This window comes from Hippopotamus amphibius, chromosome 1 (genome assembly GCF_030028045.1).
Source record: "Hippopotamus amphibius kiboko isolate mHipAmp2 chromosome 1, mHipAmp2.hap2, whole genome shotgun sequence".
In the NCBI taxonomy this organism is placed as follows: domain Eukaryota; kingdom Metazoa; phylum Chordata; class Mammalia; order Artiodactyla; family Hippopotamidae; genus Hippopotamus; species Hippopotamus amphibius.
Genome location: NC_080186.1, coordinates 732,466 through 753,231, shown reverse-complemented (window position 1 = coordinate 753,231; position 20,766 = coordinate 732,466). Strand labels below are relative to the sequence as shown.

General features: G+C 49.0%; 1 protein-coding gene across 5 annotated transcripts in view; it reads left to right on the top strand.

Annotated features, from left to right (window-relative positions):
- Positions 1-690: 690 nt before the first annotated feature.
- The window catches only part of GNB1 (G protein subunit beta 1), a 78,525-nt gene continuing 58,449 nt past the window's right edge, over positions 691-20,766 (top strand). For 4 of the 5 annotated variants that reach the window (XM_057750155.1, XM_057750123.1, XM_057750145.1 and 1 more), the window contains exon 1: positions 692-904. The gene's annotated coding sequence lies outside the window, so the exon portion shown is untranslated. Of the gene's footprint in view, positions 905-20,766 lie in introns of all 5 variants that reach the window. The other variant, XM_057750130.1, reaches the window with a different exon arrangement.

The following is a 20,766-nucleotide window of genomic DNA, read 5'->3' as shown; positions in this document are numbered from 1 at the left end:
CAGCTGCCGGGCTAACTCAGCCGCATTTGCCGGGGTGGACCATCTGTCTTTCCCGACACACCTCCCTGCTCAGGTGTCCTGTTAGGAGGGCCTTGACCACGGAGGCCACACTGCCCGCACCTGCCCAGCTCACACGAGCCCCCACGGGGCACCGCCGAGGACGGGCCCTGACCCGAGGCTGCAGGGCGTCCACTCTGGGGGCAGGCGGAACCCAGGCGCCCCTGAGGCCGACCTGGTCCAGCGTGGGTGTGGGTCAGCCCGGGCTGGGGTATGCACCTATGTGTGCCGGGCGCATGTGCGGGGTGCGGAGGGCGGATGCCGGCCCCGGGCGCGCCGGCAAGCTCCGGAGTGCGGCCTCTACCCACGGCCACCTGGCTGGGAACCGAGCGGGTCGGCGGCAGGCAGACCCACGCCAGCGCAGGGCCCCGCGGGCCGGCCCCTGGGGTGCGGAGCCGGGCCCGGGCGAGAGGCGGGCCAGGCTTGGAGGCTCCCGGAGCGGGTCCCCGAGAGCGCGACGCTGCCCCTTTAAGAGGCGCGCGCGGGGCCGGAGCCGGGACGGAGCGCGCGCGCGGCGGGGACGCGGCCGAGCGGTGCGTGCGCGCGCGGCGTGCGCGGTGACGCGGCCGTGGGGTTTCCCGAGGCTGCGGGCAGGGGCCGCCGCGCCCATCCCGATGGCTGGAGGCGTCTGAGGGGCGGACGGAGGCGACGGAGGCGGCGGCGGCGGCGGCGGCGGCGGGAGCGGGTGCGGGCGCGGGAGCGGAGCAGCCGCCGCGGGACCGACCGGACCGAGCCTCGCCGGCGCACCTGCCCGCAGCGCCCGCGGAGCGGCCCGAGCGCGACCACCTCCCGGAGCGGCGGCCGAGGCGGCGGGGAGCGGGCGCGGCAGGCGGGACGCGGCGTCGAGGTGAGCGCGGCGGCCCCGGGCCCGGCCCCGGCCCCCGGCCCCCGGCCCTCCCCGCCGCCCCCCGCCGCCCGCCCGCCCGGGCCGCCCCGCCCCCACCCTCCCCACCCCCACCCGGCCGCCGGGCCGAGTCTTCCTGCCGCGCCCGGGCGGGGTCCGCGGGGCGGGGGCGGCGGGGACCCCGCGGGCGGCGGCCGGGCGCCGGGGTCCGGGGCGCCCGGGTGCGGGGCGGGCCTGCGGTCCGGGTGCTGGGGTCCGCGGCGGGGCCGGGGCCGGGGTTCGGGGCGGCGCCCGCGGGAGGGGCGCGGGCGGGCGGGGGGCGCCGTCCTTGGCCGCGGGAGGACGCGCCGCGGGGAAGGCGGCCCTGCGGCGGCGCGCGGCGAGGCCGGCGGCGCCGCTGCCGGGAAATGAGGAAGCGGCGCCGCGGGGCGGACGAAGCCGGCGGCGAGCCTGAGCCCCGGCCCCGCGGCCGCCGCCGGGCCGCCCGAGGCCCCGGTGCGGGCGCGCAGCCTGCGGGCGGCGGCCGCGCCCCGCGCCGAATGAATGGCCCCCGGTGGGCCCGGCAAGATGGCGCGTCCGGCGCGCGGCCTTTGTCGGCCGCCGCCCGCGCCGCGGGGCTCCGGGGGCGCTGCCCGGGGGCGGGGCGCGGGCGCGGGCGGGGGGCGCCGGGCCGCCCTCGGGCGTGGGGGGATCGGCCCGCCGGTCTCCTGCGAGTGGATGTTGGACTCCGCCGGCGTCGCAGCGTGTCTGGCGTCCGTTGGGTTGCCTGGTTAGCGCCGCCAGCTAGTATGGGCTTTGTCTGCTGGATGCCTCTTCGTGCAGCCGTTTTCCTGAGGGTTGTGAGACTCGCCGAGGGAAAGCGGCGGCGTAGAGCTGTTTATTTTGGGAAGGGAAGTTGGTGGACATGTACGCTTAAAGAGCACAGCCGTGAGTTGATGTGTAAGTCATGTAGACGTCTGAAGCTGTGGTTTTGGCTTAGGGAGTCTTCAAGGCCTTTTTTTGGTGTTTTTATTTTGCTACCTGTTTGGTAACGCAGTGATTTCAGGTAATAGTTAACGATTAAGCAGTTGTCTGTGGGATTATTAAGGAAATACGTAGGTATGTTTCGTGATTCGCAAATAAATGGAGGCGTTAGCTTTGTGAGAAGTTGCCTTCAACCCCAGATGCTGGATAAGGTCTCAAGAGCATTGTTATCGATAAGATGTCTGCCTGAGTTCTTTGTTTTCTCATTTGAAGCCGTAGTCTTTTTGAGGTGGAGGGGGTTCTTATTTCAAAGAAAGGTTTCAGTTTGCGTTCTATTAAGATAGATAGGGCCTGTTCTGGATTTTTCCGGAAGGTACATATTGCAAAAAGAAAGCGAACAGGCAGTTCCTTTTTTGCGTTCTTACTAATATGGACGTGTGGCTGCGGACGGGGCTGGTGCCACCAACATGGAAGCAGCTCTTAGAACCTGCAGACGGCAGAACTGGGTGGCAGCTTTTGGCTCGATTTAACTTTGTGACGGAGCTGTCGGAAGTGGAGTGCAGCTGGAAGGGTCAGAGGCCCACCTGGCAGGATCCTGTGGGGAAAGACTTCCGGCTGCTGTGGGGCTGGACGGTGGGGCCTCCCTCTCCTCCCGGGACTCCCTCTGTTACACGCCTCTGGTTTCCCAGGCGTTGTAAGTGCTACACATTTTTCTTAGAAGGTGAGAGTTGAGGAAAGCAAAGCTGAATTTGATGGTCGTGCCTGTGGCTCACTCCCAGTTCTCCCTGCTTGGGGGCCAGTGTTAGGGCTGCCTCTAGTCTTCTGCAGAAGTGGGTCAAGAGTATGCTTATAGAGAATACTGTTCAACTATGCAGTTTTGATTCAGAGTTGGCACTGTCTTAAGCGAACACACCCAGCAGACAAAAACTATCCTCTTGTGTGATATTTGAGTCCACGACAGAGCTGTATTTCTATCATCAGGCAAGTACTGAGCAGAAAGTCCTTTAATGATACTTTAATAAAGATTTCTCTTTGATGTTTTGACTGACTTCTGTTTTGGGGGGAGTTGAAGTAAATTTGCTCAGATTTCATTTTAATCTCAGAAGAGATGTGAAAGACTGCAAAAGGCTGTCAGATCTTTTCCATGCTTAGTGGCTTTCATGTCAAGGCTTGGATCACCTAGGTCTTATATTGACCACATAAGAAGTGCACTGATTTTATGAGGAGTTAATTTATTTCTCAAAGTTTTGTTCTCTTACCTTTTATTTTGCTAAACTTTTCTGTCATCCTCGTTTGATTGGAAAAGTTGTATTTCTACAAATAGCTTTGAGAAGGGTCTTTAGGACAGCTGTAGGCTTACCTACCGTCGCTTGCCTTTTTAGCTAGTACTTTAGTAAATAACACTGATTTTATTTTAGACCTGCGGTGCTGGCGTTTATTATAGTTTCTTCATTGGATTGTTTTTTTCTCTGCCCAAAAGATTTGGCTCATGGCGGTTTCTAAATGGGATTAAGTTCTTACCGTCTGCAGACTTTGGCATTAGTGGATTGGTAATAGATATTCTCAATTTCATTATCTGGGCTTGACCATATGGTCTGCCGTATTATTTAAAAATCCTTATTTAGCATGACACTGAGCAAAAAGCTTTAGGATTTTTTAACCCTGGTGTAAATTCTGATCTCAGGTTTGCATCTGTAGATAAGAGTGGTTAGAGAATTTATGAAGCAGGCAGTTCAGTTGAGTGAGTGGTTTAGTGAACACAGAATGAGAGAGAACAAATTTAAATTTAAACTGAGATCAGAGAAATAATTTACAAAACTGAACACGTACCATTACTGGACCACACGTGTGGAGAGTGTGGCTGTGTGTTGTAATGCAGCAGCACACTGACTCTTCTGGAAAAAGAATGGAGTCCCACTTCTTTTTGGAGCTGTGAGTTTTGTTCCAGAACTCTCATTTAAGAAATACAGGCAGTCTACAGACATTTGAATTGGTCAGTGGATTAGAAGAATGCTAAAAGCTTTTAAAAACCTTCTAGCCCTCTTGTTCTTGTGGCAGTGCCTGCCAGTAGGTGCCACGGTAGTCGATGGGAATTGCTGCTGCCTTCCAGTGATGGGAAAGCTTCTGGTTGCACACAGCAGTGTTGCTTTCTTTTAGAGACTTGAGTGTTCACTTATTTGACTTACTAAGTTAAAATTCTTGGAAAAAAACCATTTCTAAAAACTGATTGATTGAAAGACCAAGTCAGAATTATCTAAAATAATAATTCTGAAGAGATTATTCAGTTGAATCCATATATCCATATTGCCATTGATAAAAGGTTATGATTTAATAGTTTCCCCAGGTGTTTTTTTGGCTTGTGGAAGCTGAGTCCTAACCACTGGACCGCCAGGAAATTCCTGCTCCAGTCTTAATAATGCATTTTATCAAGGAGGGAAAGCCTATTTATTCTTTAACCTGTCAGGACTAGAATACGAAGGGGATTGGTTAAATATATTCTTGTTTACTTGTGGATAATTGTGTCTTTTTTTTTAAATTTTTTTAAGCTCTTTATTGGAATGTATTTGCTTTACACTCTTGTACCAGTTTTTGAGGTGCATCAAAGTGAATCAGCTGTATTTATACACATATCCCCACATCCCCTCCCTCCCACAACACCCCCGGCCCTCTAAGGCATCACCCATCAGCAAGTTGATCTCCCTTTGTTATACAGCAACTTCCCACTAGCTATTTATTTTACAGTTGGTAGTGTATATATGTCTATGCTACTCTCTCACTTCATCCCAGCTTCCCCTTCGCCCCTGACCCCAGCCCCTAGTCTTCAAGTCCATTCTCTGCATCTGTATCTCCACTCTTGCCCTCTCACTGGGTTCATCAGTACCATTTCTTAAGATTCCATGTATATGAGTTAGCATACCGTAATTGTGTCTTTATACATGTCTCCGTGTCTTCTGCCGCAGTCCTGTGGCAATTGTGAAATATATTCCTGATGCAGGTTACAGATTCTCTTGACTACCTGTCCAAGTGTTGTAGTTGGTAAGGCTTTAAAAAATTTTGGACACTTTCTAATCAGACGAGAGTGTTAAAGCTTTTACAATAAGTTTCCCAAAAAAATTGTCGTAGAAACTTTAATTCCTGAATTTCGGGGGGGGAGGGAAGAAGGTCTCTAATTTCTTAACTTGCTGGTTTGGATGTCGTTTTTGACTTCTCTGTGTCTGTTTCCTCATGTGTATAAAAAACAGGCACACACTAGAACCTCCTTCCTAGGGCAGTTGTTTGGATTGAGTGAGTTAGCATGTGTGAAGCACTTGGAACTGCGCCCGGCCCCGGCCTGCAGTACTCAGTGTGAGGATCATCCTTTCTGTTGCTAGCTGCTTTGCTTTGGAACAGTTTTTTTTTTTGTACACACGGCATGCAGGTTCTTGGTTCCTGACCAGGGATTGAACCCTGAGTCTTCAGGAGTCTTAACCGCTGGACCACCAGGGAAGTCCCTATAACAATCTTTTTAATTATGATAATGGTAGATTATATAAGAAGGCAGTTTACTGAGAGATTTTATTTTTCTTTCTTCCTATTGGTTCCAGAGGAATATTAATTTAGGTTGTGAAACATGTATCAGCTGTCTTTGCAAATCCCTGTGACTTTAATTTACTGCCTTATTTTCTCCCAAGTCATCTCTGACATTCATTTTTCAAAAAGCCTTTTTTTTTAAATTAAAATATAGCTGATGTACAATATTTTGTTGGTCTCAGGTGTACTACAGTAGTGTTTTTTAAAAAATTTATTTACTTTTATTTATTTTAATTTTTATTTATTGGCTGCATTGGCTCTCCGATTCTGGGAGCGGGCTTTCTGTAGTTGTGGAGAGTGGGCTTCTCATTGCCGTGTCTTCTGTTGTTGCAGAGCAAGGGCTCTAGGCACGAGGGCTTCAGTAATTGTGGCACTGGGGCTCAGTAGTTGTGGCTCGTGGCCTCTAGAGCTCAGGCTCAGCAGCTGTGGTGCATGGGCCCAGTTGCCCCGTGGCATGTGGGGTCCTCCCAGACCAGGGATGGAACCCACATCCCCTGCACTGGCAGGCGGGTTCCCAACCACTGTGCCACCAGGGAAGCCCTACAATAGTGCTTTGGTATTTGCATGCGTTATGAGATAATCACTGTGGTATGTCTAGTAATCCGTCCCCATTCAAAGTTATAATATTATTGACCACATTCCCCCCCCCCCCACCACATTTCCCCCCACCCGCGCTGGGAGGCCTGCGGGATCTTCGTTCCCCGACTAGAGATCAAACTCTGCATTGGACGCATGGAGTCTTAACTGCTGGACCGTCGGGGAGTTCTCCTATTGACCGTCTTTCTTATGCTGTGTGTTACATCCCTGCAGCGTATTTGGTATATAACTGGAGGTTTGCACCTTTTAATCCCCTTGGTCTGTTTTGCCCCCCTGCCCCTTTCTGGCTACCGCCAGTTACCTGTGAGTCTCATGAATACCTCTGAGTCTGTTTTTGTTTTGTTCAGAGGGCTTTCTTTGTCTTTATAGGATAATTTTGATCCTGTAATTTATTTTGAAACTGGTAAAATGATTGTTTTATTTTTTAAAGACCTCACTCCCACCTCCCTTTATGATGCCGAATTATTTTGGATTTCACAAAACATTTTTTGGCATCCCTTAATTTACCAACTACTGACCGAAATATTTTTCATAATTTTCAAAAGTACTAGTTTTTTTTTTTTTTTAGTACTAGTATTTTAAAAGTGTTATAATTGGAAATTTGTTTAACAAATGCTTATTCAGCACCTTCTCTGCTAGGTGCTGAGTCTACAAATTGTAGAATGGGTGTGGCCCTGGGCCTTATGTTGTAGTTTAACAGGGAGCCTGACAGGCACTTCACTAGGCACAAAGATGCAAAACAAGGGCAGTGGCTCACAGGGGGCAGCTAACCTATTCTAGAGTTTAGTGATGGCTTCCTAGGGAAACTGTTTTGTTTTGGGAGGGTGTCTTACATTCCTTTATTATACATATGCAGATCTCTTTTATGTACAATACTTGTTTCTATCAAATAATCTTGCCAAGGCATTCTGCTGGTAATCTTTTCCAAAATACATTGAGGAAAATTAGATAGTTGTGCACTTCATGACTACCCAAACGTGAGAGTTCACTTTTTTTTTTTTAAATAAGTTTATGTATTGTAGATTTTCTCTAGTGCAATGAGCTGGAGCTACTCTTTGTTGTGGTGTGTGGGCTTCTCATTGTGGTGGCTTCTCGTTGCAGAGCACAGGCTCTAGGCACGCAGGCTTCAGTTGTTGTGGCACACGGGCTCAGTAGTTGTGGCTCGTGGGCTCTAGAGTGTAGGTTCAGTGTTTGTGGGATGGGTTTAGTTGCTCCTTGGCATGTGGAATCTTGCGGGACCAGGGCTCGAACCTGTGTCCCCTGCATTGGCAGGCGGATTCCTAACCACTGCGCTGCCAGGGAAGCCTGAGACTTCACTGTTGATTTCAGTTTGGGGGCCATATACCCAATTCAAAATAGATATGGACTGGGTTAAGGCAGTAAATGTAAACTGAAAGAAAACACAGGATGCAGAACAATTTAATAAGTAGACTGTGTATCTTGCTTGTGTTAGAGTCGCAGTGTGAATAGCAAATGTTGTGTGGATCTCATAGCTCTTTTACTTTAGTGTGAGGGCTTCTGAACACCTGTGTGTATGTGCCTGCCAGTGGCAGGGGGTGGGGAGTGGGAAGCAGCCTGTGTGACCTGCGGGAGGCTTCCCCGAGGGCTCCTTTCTTCTTGGCCTCTCCTTTGTTGGGTTCTTATTTGTTTGTAATCAGCCGAGGCTGCCTTGATGGCATCTTTGGCCAGCATGGAGCAGTGCAGTTTCACAGGGGGAAGGCAGAACTCCTTGGCGATATCCGTGTGTGTTTGTTTTTGAATAATTTTATGTCTGTTTTTTAAAATTTTATTTTATTTATTTGGCTGTGTTGGGTCCTTGTTGCAGTGCACGGGCTTTTCATTGCCGTGGCTTCTCTTGTGGCGGAGCACGGGCTCCAGGCTTCAGTAGTTGCAGTGCGTGGACTCAGTAGTTGTGGCTCACAGGCTCTAGAAGGCAGGCTCAGTAGTTGTGGCTCACGGGCTTAGTTGCTCCTCGGCATGTGGGATTTTCCCGGACCAGGGATCGAACCCCCGTCCCCTGAGTTGGCGGACGGATTCTCAACCACTGCACCACCAGGGAAGCCTCAGTGAGGGAGTCTTTGCACGATGGGTTTGAGGACCCCCGAGGTGTTCCCACATTCTGCATGAGAACACACCAGCCCTTACACTTTCTACTCCTCCTTGCAGAGCTTGTCTCCTGCATGTTTGTTCGTACCATCCACTCCTTTCTTTCTGGTCTTTGTTCCGACATCCCCTCCTTAGAGGGTATTCTCTGCTTTCATTTATCTCCGTCTTCCTTTGCTCTGTCTCCCTGGCCTTTGTTGTTTTACTTATTCATTTTAAAATATTTATTTACTTATTTTGGCTGCACCGGGTCTTAGTTTCAGCACAAGGGACCTTTGTTGCCACGTGTGGGATCTTCCTTGCAGGATCTTCAGTTGTGGCATGCAGACTCTTAGTTGCAGCATATGGGATCTAGTTCCCTGACCAGGGATTGAACCTGGGCCCTCTGCGTTGGGAGTGTGCAGTCCTAGCTACTGGATCACAAGGGAAGTGCCTCCCTAGCCTTTATGTTGATCTGCCCACTAGTTCTAAGCTCCATGGAGACAGGCACTTTGGTTCACTGCAGTATTAGGAGTCTCTGAAACACTGAAGTGTCTGTCGAATTGTTGACATTTTGTACGTGCGAATGTGGAGCTCTGGAGGAGCGGTCTGGATGAGTTCTTTAGTATTTAGAGGTTGAAGTCTTGGGTGTCACCATCCCTTAGAGTGAGGCGTCTCAAGAGCACGGTCTGTGGACTCTGGGGCTCATTAGGTCCAAGCTATTGTCATGATTATATTAAGATGTCATTTGACTTTCACTGTGTTGGAATTCCTACTGGTGGCACAAAAGCAGTGGCGGGTGACACTGCTGGTTCTGTAGCACAAATCAAGGCCGTGGCACCAAGCCGGTTACCACGGTTATTGTAGTCATAGTACTCTTCACCACTGTGAACTTGTGGTTTAGAAGAGAAATCCAGTTTAATCTGATATCCTTGATGGAGCAATAAAAATAAATTTTGTTAAGCTTCAACTCGAGTACCCATCTTTTTACTGATCCGTGTGACAAAATGGGAAGTCGGCCTAAAGCACTCATGTGTCCTAACGTGTAAGAGCCGTCTCCTGGACAAGCAACTGTGTGACTGCTTGAGTTGAAAGAACAGCTGACAGAAAATGATGGCTGTTTAGACAGGGGAGTTTGGCAGATATTTTCTTAAAAACGAACGGAGTGAACCAGGTACTTCAAGGAAAATAACTGACAGTATCGTTGGCAGTGACAAAATTTGGGCTTTCAAATGGAAGTTTGAATTTTGGAAAACTTGATTCTGTTACCATGAGCTTGACAGCTTCCCGGTACTGAAAGACTTTTCTTGCAAGATGAATGGTGATGCTAACGAAATGCTTCTTTTTTTTAATGTTATATAATAAAATGTGTCAACATGTGGAAGATCTGCTTAACTTAGTGGGCTGATGTTTTCCAAGCGGCCCGTGCTCGATGCTCCTAACCCACAGATGGGTGGACGGTCCAGCCAAAGCCAAGAGGGAGCGAAGCCCCTGGTGTTCCATGTAACAGCGTGGAAAGTTAATCCACATAGTTTCAGATTCCACATCAGAATGAACTATCCTTTAAGAAACTTACCACTTGTCAAGTTTTGATGTAGTATCAAAGAAGGCTGTCTGTGTCTCTTTGAAGAGGCTGGTACAGCACTCCTCCCTTTTCGCTGTCTGCGTGAGGCTGAGTTTTCCTCATCTCCTGAAACCGAAACAAAACATTGCAGCAGCTTGCGTGCAGAAGCAGATGTGAGACCCCAGCTCTCTGCAGCCGCGGCAGACATTCCTGAGGTGCGCTGGAACCTCTGCTAGTGCTGCTCTTCTCGCCAAATTATTTTTCTAGGTTTTTTTTTTTTTTTTTTTAATATTTATTTGTTTGGCTGCGCCGGGTCTTAGTTGTGGCACGCGAACTCTTAGTTGCAGCTTGTGAGGTCAAGTTCCCTAACCAGGGATCAAGTCCAGGCCCCCTGCATTGGGAGCGCTAAGTCTTAGCCACTGGGCCACCGGGGAAGTCCCTCTAGCTATTTTTTTCTAAAAATATTACTTCTGGTAACATGTAATAGGCTTATTAAAGATTTTTTTAAGTCTTTGCTTTAGTGTCTAGTGTAGTAAATATCCACTGATGTAACCCACATAAACAAAAGCTCCTGGGATCCTCAGTAACTAAGGCTGTGAAGGGAGCCTGAGACCAGGCCTCTGAGCAGCAGTGACTTGGAGAGCATTGCAGTGGTTAAACTGGTGGGGGCACCTCAAGGGCCTTGGCCCCAAGTGCCTGCAGGAACCAGAGAGGTCCTCTGCTGGAGACAGATACCCTGTCCTGGTGTGTCGTTACAGATGTAGGATTGTGCCTTTTCGTGGGGAGAAGAACCACCCGGAGATTCTCTAAAGGTCGAAGACCCATTGGTGTAGCTTGGGTGTTGAGGACTGGGCAGAGGAGAAGAAGCTCATAGGAGTGGGCAGAAGTTGTAAGAACATCAGAGCAGTGTCAGCACCCGTCTCTTGAGAGGGGAGGGAATGGTCACAGAAGCAGGTTTGGCTGGGATTCAGCCATCCGGACTCCCCAGGGCTGGTGAGTGGCACTGGGTTGTGAGGAGGCGCTGAAGGGAAGGGGTGGAGAGGCGTGTGGGGTTGAGGGAGGCCTCTGTTCTGCTTTGATTTTTTTTTTTTTTTTGGTGGCTGTGCTGCGAGGCATGTAGGATCTTAGTTACCTGACCAGGATCAAACCTGTGCCCCCTGCAGTGGAAGCAGAGTCTTAAGCGCTAGACCGCCAGGGAAGCCCCTTTTCCGCCTCGGTTTTATTTTATTTCATTTATTTTTTTGGCTGCATTGGGTCTTCGTTGCTGTGCGCAGGCTTCCTGTAGTTGTGGTAAGCGGGAGCCACTCTTCATTGCAGTGCACAGGCTTCTCATTGCAATGGCTTCTCTTGTTGCGGAGCATGGGCTCTAGGCACTCAGGCTTCAGTAGTTGCAGCATACTGGCTCAGTAGTTGTGGCTTGAGGGCTCTAGAGCGCAGGCTCAGTAGTTGTGGCACACAGGCCTAGTTGCTCCACAGCATGTGGGATCTGCCCGGACCAGGGATTGAACCTGTGTCTCCTGCACTGGCAGGCGGATTGGATTCTTAACCACTGCATCACCAGGGAAATCCTGGGATTTCATTTTAAAAGGGTGGTGGAAACATTTGAACTTGAGAGCAAGAGGAGGTGAGGGGATGAACCAGGCAGATAATCTGGGCAGATGAAGCTGCAAGACAGGACCAAGCTAGGAACTGAAATCTCCACTTGGCGTAGATGTTTCTATATATAAAGTATGTTGGGAGAGGTACTTGAAGATTACCCTGTTGAAATAAATTCCTTAAATCATGGCCCTTCCATCCTCCACCTGCAGTTCCCTTGGCAATAGATGAACTTGCATTTTGCAGGTGACCCCGGTGCTGTTAGCTCATGGTTGTCAGGTGCCTGCTGTGCTAGCTAGGCACCGTGCTAGGAGCTTGATGGTATTCCTGCTTGATCCTCTCATCGGCTCTGAGCCGGGCCCTGTGAGTAGCCCCATTGCACAGATGGCTAAGTCTACAGGGAGATTAGGTAATTGGACAGAGTCGCAGCCAGGATCTGTGGACCCCATGTTTGAATGTCAGACATTTGCCTCCAGAGCCTGTGCACTTAATTATTATACCATGGACCATCTAGCGTGAGCTCTGCTCCCCTGCTCTTTCATCTCAGAGGGCTTCTGTTCTGCATCTGCCTCCTTCATGTATTACTGAAGGGAAGATTCTTCCACTTGAGACATACTCACTAATAGAAATCTTTAGATTCTTCTTCAGGGGCTCCTTCTATTCTTCCTTCAGACGTGGCTAATAAGTCATATAACTTGATTCCCCCAGTTAATCTTGGTATCTTTTTTAGCCGCTCTTCTTCTCTTCTCACTTTAAACTCCCTGGACAGGCGATGTGTCTGCACGGCGTCAGTTCCTCCATCTGTCCTGTCCTTATTCTTTGAGGGCCTTGTTCTTCTTCCCCCTGAGCTACCACTGTTGTTTTTATAAAGGTGTCCTTTTCAGTAAGTCCATTTTATTGTCTCCAGTTTTTGTCTTTAACCTTCGTATTTTAATAATGAAAGTGTTTAACTGCTTATTGTACAAAATTAGGATTATAAAAATGAGGGGGGGAGTGGAGATCAGGTTGTAGATTTTTAAATTCTGCTTGTTCTGCTTTTTTGTATATTATATGTATTTCTGAAGGTCGTCTTTGAAAACATGACTGGTAACTACATGGCAGTCAGTGGAGTTCCTTCCTCCGTGGCTTTTCTGTGCCCACGTGCTGGACAGCCTGGCTCTGCAGTGTGAGCTTTGAGGCCGTGGGCAAGTTTGACTCTTCTCCCAGTTTTCCCACCTCCTGGGCTGGTGGTGAGGATGACACGAGATGGTTTAAATGGAACACTTACCCCCGTGCTTCGTGCGTCGCGAGCGCTGGCACGTTGGCTTCCGCTACCGCCCCTGCCCGTGACCTTTGCCTCCTTTGCCTTCCTCCTTCCCTCACGTGCTTCTCCACGCCGGCCCCTGCTCTTTATTTCTGTCTTTGTGGTGGTTGTCTCGCTGAAAGTGTTTAGGGCTGCTTTTTGGCTCTGAAATGTTACTCTGTTGGTTTCCTGGGGCTGCAGTAACAAGTTGCCACAAACGGAGCGGCTAAAACAGCAGACGTTTGTTCTCGTCGTCCTGGAGGCTGGAGGGGAGACCCAGGTGTGGGCAGGGCAGCGCCCGCTGATGCCTCTTTCTGCTTCGGGTGGTGGCTTGTGGTGCAGTGTCCCCCTGTTCTCCTTGCCTTCTCTCTGTGTCTGTCTCTGCTCCTATAAAAGCACCAGTCACTGGGTGAGGGCCTGATCTAGGATGGCCTCATTTTGAGTTAAAACTAATTATACCTGCAAAGACCTTTTTTCCAAATAAAGTCACATGTACACGTTCCAGGTGGACAAGGATATTCAGGGTACACTTTTCAACCCAGTGCAATTCCTAGAGCTTCCTCCCGGGCCCTGTTCTCCTTGCGTTCCCAGCTTCCCGTCTCTCACGTCTTCACCTTCCCTTCATGGCTGAGCTTGTCAAAAGAAGTCTCAGTTGCAGTTTGAAGAAACCATTAGAGAAAACTTAGGTGGTAAAGGTAAGTGTCTTATCAGGATTCCGGATGCCTCACGGAACCGAAGCTGAGGAGTGGAGCTGGGCTCTCTGGGTCCGTGTGGGGTCAGAGTGTGGAGAAGCCGTGCAGGAGCCTCTGCCCGTCTCATTTCCAGTCTCCTTGTCTGTAAGTGCCTCTGCTTCTGTTTGCAAAGTGAAAATAAAGCTCTCTGAAATGGTTACTTTCTTCTGTTTTCAACATATTCTGCCTCTTGGCATTCAACTCACTTGACCACCACTTCTTTGAAACACACTCTTCTCTTAGTTCCTGGTTCTCCTCCTACTGTTCTGTTTGTCCTTCTTAGTTTCCTTCCGAGGTTCCTCTTTTGCCTGCCCTGCACGCCTTCAGGTGTCTGGTGTTTCTCCATCTTGAGTCCAGGATCTTCTCTGTTCTTGGGCTCTCTTTAGGTGATTGTGGCTGTTCCCATCTGTTCTTGTCTGTTATAAATGCTGTTTGCTGATAGTTTTGAAGACGTTCAAATTTAATATCTCTACCCCAGCCTTTCTAACCTCCAGACTCGCCCACCTTTGTGTCCACCTGACGTCTCCTTCCTTTTGCTGTTTTCGGTACTGAGTCCTTGATCCTTTAGGTCTCAGCGCGAGTGTCACCTCCTCGGAGAGGCTCCTCTGGCCAGCACTGCCGCTCTGGCTCATGGTGATGGACCGCAGCGCTGCTTCACACGGTCCCTTCAGTTGTGGCTGCAGAGTTGGGAGACCCTGTCTCTTCCTCTCCCCAAGCAGCACAGGTTGGAAGTAGAGGGTGCGCCCATTGGGCTGTTTACGTGGGCAGGGTTAGTTCTTGAACCTGACTGAGTTAGGCCTCCTGAAAGTGTCCACCAGTCCACATGTAAGCCTGAGACTCAGGCGGTTTAGGGGAATGCCCCCAGCCAAGGTGATGCACAGGCAGATGCGGGGACGGTGGCCTGTGAAACCACTTAGCAAGGCCTTCACTTCTGGGTGGTTTTCCCGAGAACGCCTAGGAGGGTTACTGGGAAGGCCTGAGCTTGCTTCCCCACTGCTGGGGTGTGGGTCTGGGGGTGGCTGCTGTAGAGCCAGAGGGATGGGAAGGGAAGGGGGCAGGGAGCTTTTCCCGGGAATCCATGGACTCAGAGCAGGGAGCATCTTGATGCCTGACGCTGATTGGCAAGGCATTTAAATGTGCTTTTTGAATCAGTAACGGACCATCATGTCCTCTTTACATTTTCTTAAAATATGGGAACTGACCGCACACATTTCCCACAATTTAAAACTTGACATATTCAGGGAAATGCTAAGCTTCTGAGTAGTGTGCTACACTTCAGCTGTGAAAGAAGAGCTTTAAAACAGCAGCTCTTCTAGTCTAAACATGTGTTCACAGATGTAGCTAATGTTAGCTTAAAAAAAGAAAAGCTTCCGAGATTGTTGGGAATGATGTTGTGAGTCAGTGGGTAAATGATTCGTTCTAATAGCAGAGCAGCCTTTTGGGAACCCATCTCCTGTTGTCCGTATGCGATTCGAACCATTCGGCAACAGGTATTTGCCGAATGGTTTATACGTCTATAATAACTCCACCTTTTGACTCTGTTGTTTTTAATGACATGTTTATTAGAGTACAGCAGTGAGTACTCTGTAGGCATAAAACAGAAAAACCTTGGCTTCTGGAAGTGGTAAATTTCCCCATCACAGGTAAAATTTTTTTGACTTTGCTTTTAATTTCTGTATTTTAGATCAGCCTTGTACAATAGAATTTTTTTCAGAGATGGAGATATTTTGTAACCTGCATTGTATAATATGGAAGCCACATGTAGCTATTGAGCTATTAAAATGTCTGTGTGACTTTTTAGCTTTAATATGATTAGGTTTAAAAAAAAAAAAAACACAAAACAGCGTGTGTCTCATAATGGCCACAGTGGGCCGCATGGCCCTGTGGAGATTTGGGGGGCACGAGGAAGGGCCTCCATCTCAGGGTGTGAGAACTGGGAAGATTAAAGTCGATGCAGAACCTAACATTTAGCAGCCTCTGTATATCTGAGATTAAGAACCTATATTGTATTGTAGGACTCTTGGGGTGTTTGTCAAACATGATTGATAAATGTATAGATGTATACTTTTTAAGTATTCGTTTATTTTGGCTGTGCCGTGTCTTAGCTGCGGCATGTGGGCTTCTGAGTTGAGACGTGTATGTGGAATCTAGTTCCCCGACCAGGGATCAAACCTGGGCCCCCTGCGTTGGGAGCGCCAAGTCTCACCCACTGGACCACCAGGGAAGTCCTGATAAACGTATATTTTAAAATTAAAAGAAGAGTTTTTGTATACAATTAGAATTTTGCTAGTCAAATTTACTTTTAAATATTTTACCGTTTTTGTTTTGTTTTTTTAAATACACGTGGTTCCTAAACGTGCTTGACTTAAAGCATCTTCATCTCGGCTGGTTTTAGCCAACTCTGTCTTCCTGAGTCTGTGGAGCCCACTCAGCAGCTAGGGTTTGAATGTCTGGGGGGCCAGGACAGGTCCTGTGCTAAAAGGGTCCTCAAGGTGATTTTTGTGTTTTGCAGCTGTCTTTTTTCTTTTGTGGGAATAGAAGAATGATATCCTACTCACTGTCCTTCGCAGACCCGTGAGGAGGGAAAGGACGTACAAGTCAACTGAAGTGAGATGTGAGGGAGGAGACAGCACGAAGAACACCTCCAAAAGCGTGGCTGCTCCTTCCCTCGCGGAAGTGCCAAGGCCCCGGGAAGCGCAGGCAGCGTTCTCCCCTGGCGTTTGGCCTCCACTGTTGCTTGTCTGGGGACCTCTGTAGCTGTCGTAGTGCGGGCTGTGCTGCAGGGATGCTGCTTAACAGCCAGGGGTGAGCCAGCCCAGGACAGCACAGGGCCGAGGCTGAGGACTCTGGCTTAAACTAACACGCATCCTGCAGTTAGAAAAACGTCCTTGCGGCCAGGCATCATTACCTGTTGCTGCGTGATGAACTGACCCCCAGAATTCACGACTTCAAGCAGCAATCGTGTGTTCAGCGTTGGCAGTTAGGGCAGGAGAGCTCCTCTCTCTGCATGGTGGGGCTGCGCCTGCTCGTGCCTTTGCAGTCACTTGGCACGAGGGCTGGCGTCGGCACTTCTGGGGTGGCCTTACCAGCATGGACTTTTAGTCAGGCTGTGCCTCGTTTCTCCAAGTGACCTCTCACGGTATCCGAGTTCTAAGAGGGCAGGAGCAGAAGTGCTAGGCTTCTTGAGGCCGTGTGTAGAGTCACACAGTGTCAGAGCATGTTGAGGCCCAGCCCAGACGGGAAGTGTAGGGAAATAGTGAACCTGGTTCTTACAGGGGGAGCTGCAAGGAATATGTGGCCTTTTTAAAAATTGATCACAGACCTTTCTTTTTTTTTTTTTTGGCGCAAGGACTTAGTTGCTCCACAGCATGTGGGATCCTCCTGGAGCAGGGATCGAACCTGTGTCCTCTGCATTGGCAGATGGATTCTTAACCACTGCGCCACCTAGGAAGCCCAGATCACAGACCTTTCTATAACGTGACATTTGCAGTTGCCTGCTTTAGGCTGTCCAGTGAATATGAAGATTTGTGTGGCATGGATTCCGGAAGTGAACTCCTGAAAGGCATCAATGTATTTAGCAGATATTTGCCATATACTTACTTTCAGCAAGACACTGTGATAGGTGATGTGCAAGTACTGGGAAATAGCTTCTAACCTTTTATTCTTTGGCGGGGAGACTGTGAACTAGTGAATAAACAAGTTTCAGACCTGTGGTGAGTGATGTGAGGTCCAGAGTGGAGACAGGACACTTGGTTTTAGGTTAATAGGGGGACACCATTCTGAGCAGATGGCACCCGAAGAAGGAGAAACTAGGTAGGAGAAGAGCCTGGTCACCTCAGGTGCAGAGAACAGTGACTGCAAAGGCCCTGAGGTGGGGAGAGGCCAGTGTGGCTGAAGCTTAGTGCCCTGGGAGCAAGGCGGTAGAAGTCAAGGTTGGAGAGGAAGCTGGCCTTGGTCACCTTACCTGGTTTGCCCAGGAAAGTCTTAGTTTACATGTGATGCGCTGGGATTCTGTCTGTGGAGTGCTCTCTTTGACTATTAAAATTTCCCTGGTGTGTCAATGCATTTTATGGTTGCTGTGCTGTGGAAGAAAGTTTGGTTTTTTTTCCTTGGTGCAGTGGGAAGCCACTGAACAATTTTAAGCAGGAAGAGACAAGATTGGAGGTTGAGCCAGCCATGGTGCTGAGGATCTAGGACGATTTGGGGGGAGGGGGCAAGCCACGCCACGTGGTGTGTGGGATCTTTAGTTCCCTGACCAGGATCGAACCCATGCCCCCTGCAGTGGAAGTACAGAGTCCTAACCACTGGACCAGACAATTCCTTTTTTTTTTAAATTAATTAATTAATTAGTCTGCATTGACCCTTTGTTGTGGTGTGTGGGCTTGCCCCGTGGGATCTTAGTTCCCCGACCAGGGATCAAACCCACGTCCCCTGCAATGGAAGGTGGATTCTTAACCACTGGGCCACCAGGGAAGTCCACCTAGGGCAATTCTTAAGCGCTTGCTTTGCAAACTTACAGAACGGTGATGTCAGGCACTGAGATGAGGCCAGATGGGTGGTGTAGGTTTGTTGGCTGTCAAGTGGGGACAAGAGAGCTATGCTTGGAACATTTGAAGTTCAGAATGGACATAGGAAACCAAGTGCAAGTGTTGGCTTTAAGTGTGTTGGCCTGGAGTTAAGTCTGGAAGTCATAGGCAGTATTTCAGTTTCTGTGACTGGATGCCCTCACCACCTCCCCATGGGAGGTAGGAAGAGGGGGTGAAGGGACACCCAGCCATTGAAGGAAGGAGAAGACAGCTCTTTCTCAGAAGAGTGGGGATCACCGATAGAGTACTGTTGCGGGGCCAAGTGATAGGGGTCTCTCAGATTTAGGGGATGGAGGTGCTAGGTGGCGGGCAGTGAAAGCCAGATTGCGGGGAGTTAAAACATGGGAGTTGGGACTTCCCTGGTGGCGCAGTGGTTAAGAATCCATCTTCTAATGCAGGGGACATGGGTTCGATCCCTGGTCCAGGAAGATCCCACACTCCACACAGCAACGAGGCCCGTGCGCCACAACTGTTGAATCTGCGCTCTAGAGTCTGCGAGCCACAACTACTAAAGCCTGTGTGCCTAGAGCTCGTGCTCCAAAACGAGAAGCTACTGCACTGAGAAGTCCACACATTGCAATGAAGAGTAGCCCCCACTCACCACAACTAGAGAAAGCCTGTGCACAACAACGAAGACTCAACACAGCCAAAAAAACCAAACCAAAACAAACAAACAAACAAGACATGGGAGTTGAGGAAGGGGAGACCATCTGTGTGGGTGTGGCCTCGGGAAGTTTTGCTGTGGGAGGAGAGTGGGGCAGGGAAGGAGCTCCGCAGTTGGTGAGTGATGTGGGATAAGGGGGGAGGTCTGTTTTTAAGTAGGGAGATCCTAAACCATATGTTTATCTGGGTGCATCTCAGAACTTGACTGTGCGCATGGATCCCCTGGGATCTTGTTAGGTGCAGAGCCTGCTTCAGTCGGTAGGACCAAGTGAGTGAGCTTTCCTAACAAGCTCCCAGGCGCCTCTCCTGTTGCTGGTCCCTGGACCACACACGGAGAAGCAAGCACAAGTGATGTTGTTAGAAACGAGCTGGTAGAGGGAACTGATGCAGTAACAGAAGGCTAAATGCCTTAAGGAAAGCTGGGGGTGCTTATTGAGCTCATCGCTGGTGCCAGCTGTTTGGATTGGCCTTTCATTACAGCTGGTCTCATGGCTTCAAAATTTGTCCTAATTGGTATGCTGCTCCCTCCAGCTGAGCAGGTTAGCTGTGACATGGGACATGTGAGAGACCTGTTTTCATTAACTCTTGTGAGGTTGAACAGCAGTTTGAATTAGCATAGAATTTAATTTGTTTTGTGTTTGAAAAATGGGTTCAACTAGTTAGCTTTCTGCAAACAATATCTATGGTCATTTCAGCAACTCTCATATAATTAACAGTCTGCATAAAGTGCCTGCCAAGCTAAGAATTAAAAAAAATATATTTCATTTATTCTCATTTTGGCTGCATCGGGTCTTAGTTATGGCACGTGGGATCTTCCGTTGCAGCAAATAGTTGTGGCGGGCGGGCTTAGGTGCTCCGCGGCTTGTGGAATCATCCTGGACCAGGGATCAAACTTGCGTCCCCTGCTTTGGAAGGCGGATTCTTTACCACTGGATCACCAGCGACGTCCCTAAGCTCAGAATTTTAAGGTTTGGAAGAAACAGAGTGAGATAAAAAAAAAAAAAGGTGGCTTTGATTGGGAGGGGAGGATTAAATTTCAAACAGAACAAAAAGTTGTTTTTTAATCTAAGACACATAACAAAGCAGCATTACAAGCAGGTGCAGGCTAATGTAGGTATTCCCTGATAAATTGAATATAAGTAGCTCTGAAGCTTTTTACGTACTGACCTGTTATAAAATTAGGGGGAGAAAGTTTGACGGTAATTGGGTGATCTGGCAGAATAGGCAGAAAGGAGGAACCAGGTGCTTGGTGAATAGCTGTGATTAGACAGACAGGTTCCTCTCACTGCCACCACCCTTGTCTTTCCTCTTATTATTCCCGTCTGAGCTGGCTGAGGTTCCCGGGGGAGGGAGGCTCCCGCTCCAGGTGCACCTGTGCTGCTGCTCCTGCCCCTCCTGTGACCTCATCCTCCCTCAGAGATACCTGGGGAAGGAAGACCAGGGCCACAGTCCATGCCTGCAGTTAAGCCCTTGGTCCCAAATGCTTAGCTGAAATAAACCTCACAGCTGCTTTAGAGTGAGATTCTGTTTTTAGTGTTATTATGGAGGTCCGTAATTTGAGCCACTTTAAGATAAAGAATGGTCAGGAAAGTAAAAAAGCAGAGGTTTATGATGAGCCACGGGTCTTACAAAAAGCTTGCTTTTTTTGGTAAATAACTTACTCCTTTATAGAAAGTAACTTTGGAGATAAATATTTTTTTGAGTTCTTAGGCAGATTGACCAGGGTCATTTTTTAATGATTGTTAGGCCTCAAACTTTTTTTTCATAAAAAGAAAAACATGTTTGAGTCAGCTGTAAGACCTAACTTAGATGCATTGTTAGAGAGAAAAAAACTTGAATAAACCTGAATACAGAATTTGAATGCAGTTTTCCTGTATGCACATGCTGGGATATTTTTTAAATGTCACCTCATTTGGAGGAATACGTATTTGAGAGGAGTCAGTTTTATAAAAGAAAGATGAGGGGAAAGTGTTCTATCAGTATAAACAGGAAAGTTCTGTAAAGCATAAGTAGGTAGAACAGAATAGTCTAGATGATGGTCTGTAAGTTTATGGGAATTTGGTCCATGCTTAGTGTAGCACTGTAAGTCAGCTGGAAGTGGGTGATTTGTGATGGAGATGTTGTTGGATCAACTGGCAGTCTGTTGGAAAAAATAAAGTTGACAACTCTATTTTCACAGCACATAGAGATTCTGGCTGGGTTAAAGATTTAAATGTAAAAATTAAAACATG